General features: G+C 41.4%; 1 long non-coding RNA gene across 2 annotated transcripts in view; it reads right to left on the reverse strand.

Annotated features, from left to right (window-relative positions):
• Window positions 1–331: 331 nt before the first annotated feature.
• The window catches only part of LOC131905740 (uncharacterized), a 44,785-nt gene continuing 30,582 nt past the window's right edge, over window positions 332–14,534 (reverse strand). For both annotated transcript variants that reach the window (XR_009378034.1, XR_009378035.1), the window contains exon 2: window positions 332–532. This is a non-coding gene — a long non-coding RNA (uncharacterized LOC131905740). The remainder of the gene's footprint in view (window positions 533–14,534) is intronic.

Here is a 14,534-nt window from a genome sequence, read left to right on the forward strand (position 1 = left end):
TGATCCTGGAAGTGAGCTTGCTGGGGAGCAGAAAATAGGTATTGATGATTTTTCCTGCTGAATGCTCACTATTCAGTTTTCTAGGACTCTCATGATGTCCCAAGTGGGAGACCACCTTCATCTCGTTATCCTGTGAGTAGACAGAAGGCATTCTTCATTTCCATCTGCTGCAGAAGGAGTGTGTTTACCACTTCAGCTTGATAAGGATCTAAATATGATGTTTAGAAGCTCACAACACAAGCCTACTTCACAGAGAAATAAGCAGCTTCCCTAATCCAGGGTTGGAAATTAGAACCACTCCAACTTTCTGAAGAATTGTCCGCACACATAGGAAGCTACCCACATAGTTTATTTGCCTAGTTCAAGAGTGCTCTGATCTTCCATCTTTAAAAATGTTCTGTAAGTATTAGTCTGTTTGGTTAATTATGCACATTTGTAGTTTTCATGAGGGATCCTTGGTCGTTAGATCAGCTGCTGTGTTGTTAGACACTGGTTTGCCTCATATGGGATGCTGAGGAGGAGTTTCATGGTCCTGTAAGGGCAGAAAATATCCCAGTCAAATAACCAGTATCATTCCATGGAACAAAGTCATGTGGAAGAGAAGTTTGGTATGGAACTCAGGTAATTTTTTTTTTTAAAATCTGGTATGTTTATACATATGTCCTAAGTCTTTAGATGTGTTTGAGTCTGTTTCAATTATTCACAGCATAATGAGGAAGACTATTTGGTATACTGGGGAGTGATTGCTTCTACTTCTTCATCCCTAGCCTTTAGAATCTGGGACTGTGGGACCTTCCTCGGTAGTGGGATTTGCATGTGTGAGTAAGTTAAAGATCCTGAAATGGGGAGACTGTCATAGATTATCAGTGTAGTCCCAATCTAAACATGGTAGAGAACCTTTGAGTTGTGATCAGAAATAGGTGTGATGATAGACAGGTCAGAGAAATGCTACACCATTGCATTGAAGACAGGGAAAGTGGAGCACAAACCAAAGCCTTTGATGGCGTCTAGAGCTGGAGGAGGCAGGGAAACAAACCTTCAGCTTCCAGAAGATAACACAACCCTTCAGACGCTTTGGATTAAGCCAGTGAGATTTGCCTTACACCTTTAGCCCTCTCCCAGAACTATGAGATAATAAATATCAAATTTATGACAATTAATTACAGGAGCAATAAAAACCCAATACAATAGATAGTTTATTCAACAGAGACAAGGGAGGAAAGGGACGAGTGGATGGAGAGGCAGCAATAGTTGGGACATTCAGGGAGTCATAATGAAACTTGGACATTGATGATCAGGATTTTCATATTTGACTTAAATTTAGAATTACATGATGAAAGTCCACAATTCTCCTAATTGTGTATTTCTATAACTACTGTCAGACCAAATGACAAACAGAGTGATTTTCCACAGGTTAATAAATTTATCCAAGAACAGTGTTACAGTGGTGTTGTTTTGCTATAGTAATTTATGATTGTGTTCATAGAAGTTAAACAAAGAAGTTTAAAAAAAATCAATGTTTTAAAAGGCAGAATTAGGATTACATAAGTTTCTTTGAAACCAGAAACCTTCACTGAACCGGTCAGGAACAGGTACCAGTCTAAGGATGGACGCATTTATTTTTCTATGTAAGGTTGTGATTCAAGGCTGTGCATGTATAAGGCTGTACGTAAGATTCCTCCTCCATGACAACCACAACTACCGCTTCTTCTCCTCCCCCTCCTCCTCTTCTTCTTCCCACTTCTTCTTGTTCCTCCCTCTTCCTCTCTTCCCCACTTTCTTCCTTAGAGTCTGGCATAAGTCACTCCATTTTGATTTGGACAACCATCACCCTAGGGGAAGGTTCAACTTCAGCAACCAGCTGAAGAAGCAGAGAAGGAGCTGATTTCCATATGGATGTGTGCATATGAGAACACAGAGGGAAACTGAGTGGCCTAAGAGATGGTATAGTAATACCATTTTGATTATGAATTTTCTGATCCATTTCAGCTTCTAACCTGATATCTTTAAATACAACTTTGACTTTAGTTACCAAGTGTTGCTAGGGCAACCATGACACAAAAGACAATCACATTAACCTCAGGAATGCTACACCTACGAAACAGGCCTAGAACTGGAGTGTACTGGGAATGGAAATTGAAGATGCCTTGAAATAATGGTGCCATGCTTCTTCCCCTTACATAAGTAGAATCTTCTAGCTAAGAGAAAGTCCCCGCCCCCCCCCCCCACGACCCCTGAGGGGGCCATTCTGGGTCCAGGAGAGGCTGGCATGGAGAAAAAAGAAATAATTTCCTTAAAGGCTATACTGGCTGTACTTCAGCTGGGATAAAGAAGGCCCCTCTGGGCTAATGGCTCACTCCAAAAAGTATTGGCACTATAGGAACTCCATAGAACATCTTCCTGGGAGTTAATTATGTGAATTGTTTTTAAGAAAAATCATTGTTTTAAACCAACAACCAGTAAAACATAAAATGGAAGAGATTGTTTGTGTCTATATTTAAAATAAGCCCCCCACACCAGAACTCCAGCTTACCCTCTTACGCTCCCAAAGGAAAACAGGAAGAAGGACTGAGGAAGCTCCACTATAAGACAGGACTAATATATTCCCTATTAATTTCCTCTTCTATCTTTTTCCTACCATAAAGGATGACAAATGGCTAGACATTTCCTTCTAAACTGTAGCCCAAAGAGTGTTAGATGGACAAGTGTCTCTGGCAGCATCGGACTCCAACATGTACATTCTCCCCACAACTTGATTTGATGCTTTCTCTCTAGCGAGCTCCGATTTCCTTTGCCACTCACCTTATAGTATGAGCCAGATCATTCAATGACCCTCACACAAGTAGCCCTGTAGGACTCTCCAGGGAAGCCGTCTCTGCATGTCCGAATCTTCCCTGCCCATCACATACCTGTCCCAACAGCATTGTCTAGAACTGTCTAGACTCAGTCAGCAAAGGAGTCCCTTTCTTCTACTAGTGTCTACACCCCATCCCTTTAACAGTAAAACAAAACACTCCCTTTACCTTCTCTGCCCCAGCTTGTCTTTCCAGGGAAGCAGGCTCTAGGGAAGATTAGCCTTCAAAGGATGATCTTCTGAATTAACTGGTCAGAGCAAAAAACTGGGCTGTAATAGAGGCTCAGGGAAAATCTCAGGTGACTCAAGGGGATCTGAGATGAGGATGATCTCTCAGGGTTGTTCCACATGGGGCGAGTCACCTGCCTCTTTACTTACCACAGTGCAGCAGTTATTGGCTTCAGGTTGTATGGGCTAGCTAAGATGGCTATTCAGCAAACGCAAATGTACAATATTCTGTTAAATTTGAACCAAGTAGACAGTGAATGATTTTGTGTGTGTGTGTGTGTGTGTGTGTGTGTGTGTGTGTGTGTGTGTGTGTATGTGCATACCCTACACCATATTAGGGATATATTTATACTAACACAATTTGTTGCTAATCTGAAACTCAAATTTAACTAGATGTTCTGTATTGTGCCTGGTATTCCCATACCCAGGAAGGAACATAATCCTGGTTCAGTTAACTCGTCTCAGCAGAGGTGAATCCCAAAGAGGCTGGCAGAGGAGAGCTGCAGGTAGGTAGCCAGTGGGAGGGACATCAGTCCTTCAGGTTTGATGGGGATGTGTGCTGGATGACACAGTTTCCAACACAGGCATGTGGTACTTCCCACTTGGCATTGTCTTTAGCTGTCACTGTGAGAGTCTGATTGATGTGAATGGGCTTTTAGGATCTGAACACTATTTGGTAAAAATAAAACAAGGACGTTTCTTGGCTAGGTCCTCTCTCTTGCTGTAGTCAAGGAATAGTACTACTTGAAGATGAGTTAGACAAATGGCATGCCCTTCCTCATTGCCCAAGGGGCTGGGGGACATTCTCCTTTATGCTCAATGTATTGCTTTACTATGATCAAGCAGGACTGACTTCAATTGACAACTGATTTTATTACATGATTATTATATAGCTGTGAACTCATGGGAGCATCACAGGCTTCTTCTCTGGCAGCTTTGGAGTGAATGCAACCCAGATCTGCTGTTTCATCAGAACAATTGAGTCTGTTAATGAAGGATGTTTATGAAGGATGGGCCAAAGCGTGGAGCTAATTGGTTGCTTTGGATGTTAGGGTGGACATTCCCTGCCTGACTTACAGCTGCATTTCTAGTCCACCTTGTTTTGATTTTTATAGAATGGCTTCCAATAAATGATGTTTTAATTTTATCCTTTGGTTTACCTTGAACAATCCTGCATAATTACAGAAGAGTTCTAGGAATCCTGCCAAACATAAAGACATATTCATAACAATCATAAAGCTGATGACAATTCATGAATCCATTGACTGATTATGTATATATATATATGTGTGTGTGTGTGTGTGTGTGTGTGTGTGTGTGTGTGTGTGTGTTTCTTTGGGTACTTCTGTGCACATGTGTTTCCAAGTTTGTGTATGTTTGTGTGGAGGCCGGAGGTTGACTCTGAGTGTTTTTCTCCATTGTGCTCCACCTTAGTTTTCAAGACAGGGTGTCTTACTGAGCCTGGACCTCATCTCTTTGGCAACACCAATTGGCTACTGAGCTCCAGGGATCCTCTTCTCTTCCCACCATCCTGAGCTGGGTTACAGAGGTATGCTGCAGTGCACAGCTCTTTATGGGGGTGTCTGGGATTTGAACTCAAGTCCTTATGGTTATGTTATAGTCTCTTGACTGACTAGGCTATTTCCCTAGTCCTGAATAAAAATATATTTAAACACTTCTACATGCCAGATACTCTTCTATGCACTGGGAATCCAGATAAATAATCAAGACAGGAAAACTTCTGCCTTCATTGGATTTGTGTTTAAGCTATTAGCATGAAGACAGATTTAAAACGGTAAGCTGTGAATCAATAATAGATGTTATAGGACAAATCAATGGTGGTGGGACAGAGTGTCACAGGGTCACAGCTTTCAATGGACTGGATACCTAGCATTGTTTATCTGTGGGGACATTCATTATGTTACAGATTATCCTCCTTCTGAGGACCCATGGGAGAACCTTCCTTTGATGTCCGAAGTGGCAGAAGCTGGGCTCTCTCAAGCAACTGCTTCTTTTTGTCTCCTCTGCACCAAGTATCATGTGTTGCTCACCACCTAGTAAAGCTCACAAGGAAACTGAAACCGTGGGCCTGGGCTGCGTGCCAACTGTACTCTGGCTTCACCTTACCCTTTCCACCTAATTTTAGCCTTTGTGCCTGTTGACTCACCTGCTTCTCTTACGCCTCACTTTATGACGCGAGATCCTATGTATGTTGGTAAGCACCTTAATGGTTTTAGCAAAGTGAAGCACAATAAAATAATAAAGCCAATATCTACACACTTGTATACAGTATACACACGCAGATAGAAACAAACTATCACGTGCACGTGTAGCACAGCTTTCTTAGTTTGCTGTTTCTGTGTAAGTTGTGTGTGTGAGTGTGTGTGTATGTGTGTGTGTGTGTGTGTATGGGTGTGCATGTTTGTGTATGTGAGTGTGTGTGCCATGTCATGTGGAGTTGAGAAGACAATCTGGGGTGTTGGTCCCCATATTTGCTTTGTTTGAGGCTCCTTCTTCCTTTGTTGCTATCTACCCCAGGCTAGCTATGTACCCCAGGCTAGCTAGCTTAGCTGACTTGGAGGCTTCTGGAGATTGCCTTGCTTCTCATCTCCCCATAGGAGTGCTGGGATCACAGATAGGGTGTGATTCCAGCTTCATGTGGGAATTTCAATTCCTCAAGCATGTGTGAAACATACTTTACCCACTGAACCATCTTCCCAGACCCCAGAAGTTTTGTTTAAATAGTCATGTTTAAAATGTCATAATCTTTTTAATTTAAAGATGTGAGAATGGGTTTATCTGTGGTTCTTCTAAATCCTTTCCTGGAAGCTTTCAGTCAGTGAGCTTTAAAGTTCTGGCATAACTAAACCTTTTTTCTTTTTCTTTTTTTTTTTTGGTTTTTCGAGACAGGGTTTCTCTGTGTAGCTTTGCGCCTTTTCCTGGAACTCACTTGGTAGCCCAGGCTGGCCTCGAACTCACAGAGATCCGCCTGGCTCTGCCTCCCGAGTGCTGGGATTAAAGGCGTGCGCCACCCCCGCCCGGCTATAACTAAACCTTTTGAAACATCATGATAACATAACTTAAGCAGTTAGTTGTGTGTGTGTGTGTGTGTGTGTGTGTGTGTGTGTGTGTGTGTGCTCACGCACCCCACAATATTAAGGGAGACACTCTATGGTTTATTCATCAACAAACCAAAGTTATAAATACTTGCTCTATGTTTTTCATTTTAAGCAATAATTTGTGTTCTTAAATTCTTTCTTTTTTAAAAAAATTATTTTAGTTTATATGTGTGAATGTTTTGCCTGGGTGTCTCTGTACCATGTGCATGCCTGGTGCCTGTAGAGGTCAGAAAAGGGTGTCAGACGCCCTGGAACTTGAGATTCAGCTGATTATGTGGGTGCTTGGAACAGAACCTGGGTCTTGTGGAAGAGGAACCAATGCTCTTAAACTCTGAGCCATTGTTCTAGCTCACAGTGTTCTTAATTTCTTAATAGCAGTAGATAAAACAAAAAGAAAAGAAACCCAGCATCAAGGGACTGCTAGTGTTCAGAAAACTTGGGTATCTAAGTTTATTCTCACTTTAAAAAGGCAGGATGTGGTGGTGCACCCCTTTAATCCCAGCATTCTGGAGGCAGATACAGGCAAATCTCTAGCTTGGTTTACATAGTGAGTTACTGGTCAGTAAATAGTGAGGTCCTGTTTCAAAACAAGCAAGCAAACAAACAAACAAAAAAACCCTTGTCAAACTTAATTTTAATATAGTTTTTATGTCTTGACTGTTACATAACCACATATTAGTAGTTGTCTATAAAATTCAAAATTCTTTATAAACACCACTTTTAATGGCTGAGTAATATTTTGGCCTATAATACTGTAATGTGTTAAGCTTTTTCCAGTGTTGGAGGTCTAGACGTTCCCCTCCATTTGCTAAGAAGTTGCTATGACAGTGTCTCGGAGCTAAAACCCAACTTTGTTGGTGTAAAAATGTATACTATAACTCAAACAATTTTATGTAAATTATATTTCAGAAATATTGAATACGGTTATGCTTGAACTAGAAATGTGTGAAAGTCCCTAACCAAGTGTCTGTTTTTTTTTTTTTTTTTTTTTTGGTTTTTCGAGACAGGGTTTCTCTGTGTAGCTTTGTGCCTCTCCTGGAACTCACTTGGTAGCCCAGGCTGGCCTCGAACTCACAGAGATCCGCCTACCTCTGCCTCCCGAGTGCTGGGATTAAAGGCGTGCGCCACCACCGCCCGGCCCAAGTGTCTGTTTTTACTTCCACTCTCACTGGTATTGATTATAACACCTGAACAGAATGAAGGGCAGGAACAAAGCCTTCCTGCTGTTGACAGGTGAAAATGTGCCATTTTGACTCCTGTCTGCATATCTTTGAATATTAATGAGCTTTACTTTAAACCATGTTTCCAGGAGTTTGCCTTTTCTCTTTAATGGCTGATGAGATGTTTGGCTCATTAATATGTCGAGAAACCTTTTTCCATCTTATTTTTGTTTCAACAAAGTCTGTCAGTGAAGTTTAGCTTTTTTCATGTCTTACATTAAAAACAAAAACCACTGGATTCTTAGGCAGTTCATCATTTTTTTGTAACTGTAACTATGAAGGTTTTTTTTTCTTCCATTAGGTTTTACACTTGGTATTAGTGACATGTTTAAAGATGATTGAGTTCTATATGTTTAAAGTTCAATTGATTTCAGTTGAACTTCTTAGAGCCTTTAGTCATATTTGCAATTCTACCCTGCAAAGAAAGATTCTTTTGTTCTAAGATTTATTCCTCTTTGTTCTATCCCCCCTATTGTTTATACTTCCTGAAGAGTAATGTTAGTAATGGCGATGATACATAGAGTCTCCTGGCTTGCTTCTTGTTTTAATGGAGATGTCTACAATGTTTCATTGTTAGTATAACAGCCCCTGGCTTAAAACGGATCATTAGGGATGAGCTGGGAAACACAGCAAATGTCTGATCTGCATCTATCAATGTGTTATCATGATCCTATCTGGTCTTACTGGCTGTTGCTTTTGGTAATTTTTTATTTTCTAGCATTGGAATTTTTTGCTTTTGGCAAATATTTTTTATTTAACATGGCAGATAATAAAAATAAATAAAATGAACTGGTGTTTCCCTTAAAATTAGCATGGTACTTAAAACAGTATGAGTGATGTAAAATTTTCTTGTTTAAAATACCCGCCCCTCCTGATTTTGGGGTTAGAATTGGTTATGTAAGATTCATGGCATGAATTGGGTCCCTTTTACCATTTCTCTATGCCCTGAAAAAATTGAGCCAGAGAATTATCTGTTCATTCAAGTATTTTTGGAAATGCAGTCATAAAGTATTCTGAGAACTTTTGTAGACTGATTATTTGCTAACTTTTTTGGCTTGTCTCATAGTTATTGGCTTCCCCAGGATAACATTTTGTAGAGTCACTTTTGAACTATGTTTTCCCTACCTGCATTCTCCTTCATTTCTGTGATACTCCACTATTACCATAGGTCCATGTATGTTACATTGTTCCTGGGAACTGTTCTTTGGCTTTAGCAAATGATCGATACTCCAAGTTAACGATCTCTGCCTGGGCGGCCTTCCACTTCATAACTGCATTGCTCACCTGCTCACTTGTCTAGATCTTTTTCCCTGTCTGCTTTCCTTTCAGTTCCCCTTGCTTGAGTCCTTCTCTTCTTTCCTCTCTTTCTCTTGCTTTTTGGTATGTTTCTGAGATAGCGGTTACTGGCTCATTGAAACCTATGAGAAGGGGGAAGCTGCAAGTTATTAAAACTTTTATTTATTTTATTCTTCAAATGTATGTTGGTGTTGTGAGTGTGTGTGTGTGTGTGTGTGTGTGTGTGTGTGTGTGTGTGTGTGTGAAGGTCAGAGCAGGATGTCAATGTTTTTCTCTGTTTCTCTCCACCTTAACTGACTTCAGACAAGAGCCCTCCTGGACTCTGGCACTCATGGATTCTGCTAGGCTGTCCGGCCAGCAAGTTCCAGGGATCCACCTGTCTCTGTCGCCCACCTCCAGTGCTGGGGTTACAGATGCAAGAAGCCAAGACTGGCTTTTTGTGTGGGCGCCAGGGACTCAAACTCAGGACCTCATGTTTGCAAACAGGCATGTTACCAAATAAGCAGTCACCCCACTCTGGGGCTCAAATTTGAATGGCTTTTGTGTTTTCCACTTAGAGGTATTTGTCCGTGTGGAAGCAAAGGGAAAGATGTGGAGGTTGCCAAGTTCTGTCTGCAAGGTAGGCTGGCAGACTGGGGATGGTGCTTTAGTTTGAGTGCCAAGGCAGGATATCTGCAGAGTTCCTTCCTAGGGGGAGGTCAATTATTTTTTTCTCTTAAGGTCTTAAGTGACAGGATGAGGCCCACCCACATTCCAGAGAGCAGTTTGCTGTATACACATTCATCTTATTTAAAATCACCTTCACAGAAACATTTAGAATGGCATATAATAATTACCTGGTCAACACGTATAGATCATAAAATATTATTTTAAGATGTGTTACATTTATTTATGCTGTGGAACACTTGTTTTAATGATGCAAACCAAAAGGCTAACCATTACAAAGCCACAGTTCCAGGATCAGCTGCAGCCTCCTCCCCTGAGTGCCCTCCTTTCTATTACGTTTCTCACCCCAGAAAAGCCCTCTGCTTTCAGAAGGTAACTTCAAGAAAGCTCAAGCCTTCTAGCTTTCCAGATGTCTGCAGGCCCATAGGAAACTCCTAGGCTGGACTCTGCACACTGCTGCTACTCCTTTTCCGTTCTGTGATATCCACTCAGGCTCCAGCTTTTATGATTCTCCTGAAGGATGGCAATGCTTTAGCTCTCTGCACATAGAAGCCCTAAAACCCCAGAGGGATGCACGTCAGACTGCAAAGAAGCGTCTGCTGTGCTGCATGTTCCTCTGCCCCATGGCAACATCTGCTTCAGGATGTCATCAGAGCTCCAGGTCTTTGTGCTCTGTCTTCCCCAATCATCTCATTGCTTCTTTTCCAGGATACCGGCCTTCGTTTAAGTGATCCACGGGCCAGTAGCTGCTAGGACTACAAGCTTCCTTAAACAGACCAAGCAGGAGCAGAATATTTGTTCTTACATTTGAACACAAATCTCACTCAGTATCCTTGACACGTATCAACTGCACAAATTAAAGAAGTCTGTGTGGTGTTTCCACACGTGCATGCAGTGTGCACAGATGTAGAATACAATTTTAAGATGTGTTACATTTGTTTATGCTATGGAACATTTGTTTTAATGATGCAAAGATGTTTTGCATTCTTTTATGTTGCATTTGTTTAACTCTGTGAAGCTGTGTTACTGTGCCTGTCTAAAACACCTGATGGTCTAATAAAGAGCTGAATAGTCGATAGCTAGGCAGGAGAAAGGATAGGCAGGGCTGGCAGGCAGAGAGAATAAATAGAAAGAGAAATCTGGGAGGAAAGGAAGAAAGAGCAAGAGAACAAGGAGAGGAGGATGCTAGGAGCCAGCCACCCAGCCACCCAGCCAGTCACAGAGTAAGAGTGAAAGTCAGATATACAGAAGTAAGAAAAAAATAAAAGCCCTGGGACAAAAGGTAGACAGGATAGTTTAAGTTAAGAAAAGCTGGCAAGAAACAAGCCAAGCTAAGGCCTGGCATTTATAATTAAGAATATGCCTCTGTGTGTGATTTATTTGGGAGCTGGGTGGTGGGCGCCCCAAAGAGCTGAAAGAATAAAAGAGCTAAAGAGCCAAAAAAACCCAACTACACATAGATCCTGTTCCCTCATTTGTCCTTGCTTTCTCCCATCCACCTCTGCAGCCTTTCCACTTCCCAGGCCCTGCTCACTGCTCTTGCACTTCTGCTTTCCAGTTAACCTATTTATTTTTTCTCCTAGGACAAACTATGTGGATACTTGTTCTGCCTCCCCCACCCATTTGTTGAAAAAAAATCACATATGTCACTCTGATTGGTTAATTGTAAGTCACATGACCATTAGGAACCAATCATTCCTATGGAGACAGGGCTGTCCTGATGTGCACAGACCAGTCAAATTTCTTTATTTCTGTTCTCTCTCCATTGTTCTATTTCTCACATCTTTCCATTTTTCTCTGTAAGACTTTATTAAATGTGTCCTTCACAGTGCTGAATGTGTTTCCAACAGTTGTCTTTTTATAGCCTCTAATATGATTTTTAATGTGAATTTATTAAAAGTTACATTGTGTTTTAATAATTTTTTTCTTTTCTTTTTTAATACCTTTATTTCAATCTGTTCTCATTTCTTCTCTTAGCTTCTTGGCCCCCTTTTTTGCCCTGCCAAAGCTAGCTCTTTGTACTTTGTGGTAATATGGTAAATGACTTAAAAACTTAATTCTGGGGATGCACAATAATGTAAACATGTACTTGAGGTCTGTGGTGGTTTGAATAAAAATGGCCCCCATAAATCCATAGGGAGTGGCACTTTTAGGAGGTATAGCCTTGTTGGAGTAGGTGTGACTTTGTTGGAGAAAGTGTGTCACTAAGTGGTTGGCTTTGAGGTCTTCAAAAGCTCAAGTCAGGTCCAGTGTCTCACCGTTACTTCCTGCTGCCTGTTGATCCAGATGTAGAAGTCTTAGCTACTTCTCAGCACCATGTCTGCCTGTGTATGGCCATGTTTCCCATCATGATGATAATGGACTAAACCTCTGAACTGTAAGCCAGCTCCAGTTAAATATTTTCCTTTGTAACAGTTGCTGTGATCTTCACAGCAGTAGAGACCATAACTAAGACAAGGTCCCTGACTAAAATGACATATTTTATCACAACAAAAATGTTGTGTTTCCCATAGAATATAATGTTCAATATGTATTCTTTCTCTAACTGTTCAAAAGAATATTCCTTTTCCATTGTAATAAAATGTTGTACTAGTCTACATGTTTTGATTATTTACTTGATTCCTTTTGTTTGTTAACTTGTCTTTAGTCTTGGCAAGATTTATGCAGGTTAGTTTTGTCAAAAGTTAGAACACACAGTGCCTTTTTTTTTTCAAGTAAAAGTTACTTTTCCTGTTGGATTCATGTCATAAATAATTTGTATATTCAGGAAACTTGGGGTAGATTTTAATTTTGGACAAGAACTTACAGGATGTTTTGTTCTTTTCATGCTTGCTTCTGTTTTCTTCTTGAGTGAGAAGAATAGAATGTTCAGCTCTCCAGCCTGTGCACATTTATGCTCAAGAGGTCCTGCCCTTAGCTGGCACTGCCCCAGAAGCTCTCATTCTCATTCTGATTTTTGTTTATGGAACGTCTAATGCCTTCTAAACATCGGGGATAAAATATGCTGTAGTGAAAGCCCATCTGCCACTGTATGGAGAACAGAAGACAGGCAGCTTCCCAAATGAAATAAGAGAAAGATGGTAGAGGTTCACAGGGATACAGGAGTCGGGCCAGTCAGACATCAGTTCGTGTGTGTGTGTGTGTGTGTGTGTGTGTGTGTGGTTTCTGGTCATTATGTTTACTTTGTATCACTGCTGGGACACTCCTTAAGAAGAGATTTTTGTTTTATCTAAAAATGGATCCTGACCTGAGGTTTTTTTTTTTTTTTAGAGATTTAAATTTGTTTTGTTGGTAACATTTTAAAAAGAAAAGTACTATTGATTCTGCAACTATGCAAATTTCCCTGAACTTTTATGCAGTTTTCTTCAATCTTCATCCTTTACTTTTATATGGCATCAGGTTACGTGTTGGGTTCAACTGACAGGACTCTAGAATTGATTGGATTAGGTTGATTTCTGCTTAGTCTTTGTCAGCTTGACATAAACCAGAGTCATCCGAGAGGAGGGAGCCTCAATTGAGGACTTGCCTCCATCAGACTGGCCTGTAGGCATGATCAGATCACTGGGCATTTTCTTGATTGCTAATTAATGTAGGCGGGCCAAGGCCACTGTGGGCAGTACTATCCTTAGGCCGGAAGACTGGGCTCTTTAAGAAAAGTAGCTTAGCAGGCTAGTAAACTGCACTCCTCTATGGCCTCTGCTTCAATTCCTGCTTTGGTTTCCTTCATGGTGGACTTTACCTGTAAGCCAAATAAACCTTTTCCTTCCTGAGTTGCTTTGGGCCAGTGTTTTATAATAGCAACAGGAAAGAAAACTAGAACACAGGATAGAAAAAGCATCCTCTTTCCTGCTTTGAAGGTACCTCACCATTGACCTGGGGTGGCACCTCACCCCAGTTTTTATCTTCTGTCCTCAACACAGAAAGTAGTGGGTAGAATCCCTTCTCAGAGATTTGAGTCAGGTCTTTAGACTTCTCTTCTGATATTTCAGGCTCAATCCATGTCAGTCTTTCCTCTTTGTTGTGCCCAACTCTACAGGTGGAATTATTTCAAGCAATGGCTTTTTGAGTTATCTCAGTATTTTCTTTTCATCCAGCCTCCCTCTGCCTCCAGAAGTGAAATTACCAGCTCTGTTCCTTTTCCTGATTGGCTCCTGTGATGGCCAGTTTTCCGTCAACTTGACAAAAGCTACAGCCATCTGAGAGGAGGGAGCCTCATTTGAGGAAGTGCCTAGGTAAGATCAGGCTATAGGCAAGCCTGTAGGGCATTTTCTTAATTAGTGATTGAAGGCGGAGGGCCAGCTCATTGTGGTTGGGGCCACTTCTGGGCTGGTGGTCTTGGGTACTATAAGAAAGCAGGCTGAGCAAACCCATGTGAACCAAACCAGTAAATGGTGCCCCTCTTTGGCTTCTGCACCAGCTCTCGCCTCCAGGTTCCTGCCCTCACTGCTTTAGATGTTGGACTGTTTATATGAAACTGTGAGTGAAGTAAACCCTTTCCTCTTCAAGCTGTTTTGGGTCATGGTGGTTCATCACGTCAGTAGAAAAGTAAGATAGCTCCCAACTGATGGCAAGGTATGCTCTGTATAGACTGGATCTTAAATGTTCAGGAAAGATTATGTCAAGAGTTTGTTCCTGCTGGGCGGTGGTGGCGCACGCCTTTGATCCCAGCACTCGGGAGGCAGAGGCAGGCAGCTCTCTGTGAGTTCGAGGCCAGCCTGGACTAGAGTGAGTTCCAGGAAAGGCAAAAAAAAAGTTCCTATCTGGAGTATTACATTATTTAGGGCAAATAAAAGAAGTTTCTACTGTCCTTATGTAAGAGTAACATGTATGACTCCTATCCTGAATTTCTCCAGATGCCTTGTTTTGAAGGATGTGAAGCTGGGAGAGTTAGAATGGCTTCCCATTGGCAGCGACTTCTTGAGAGTGCTATCATGTTTTTTGAGATTCTCATCAGAGGATATTGCTGATTTTGGCTTTCTCTTAACTCTTTGTAAGTAAAAGGTGGGTGCTGAAGACCAAAAACAGGATAGCAGGGTATTATGAAAAAGTTCAGAATGTTTCAGGCAGTGTCATGGAACTGCACAGGAAAGTGCAGGTAGCTGGGTGGAGTGCGCAGCCTGCAGAGTGAGCTGGAGGATGTCATTGGGGGCC

The sequence above is a fragment of the Peromyscus eremicus genome, chromosome 3, assembly GCF_949786415.1.
Source record: "Peromyscus eremicus chromosome 3, PerEre_H2_v1, whole genome shotgun sequence".
Lineage (NCBI taxonomy): Eukaryota > Metazoa > Chordata > Mammalia > Rodentia > Cricetidae > Peromyscus > Peromyscus eremicus.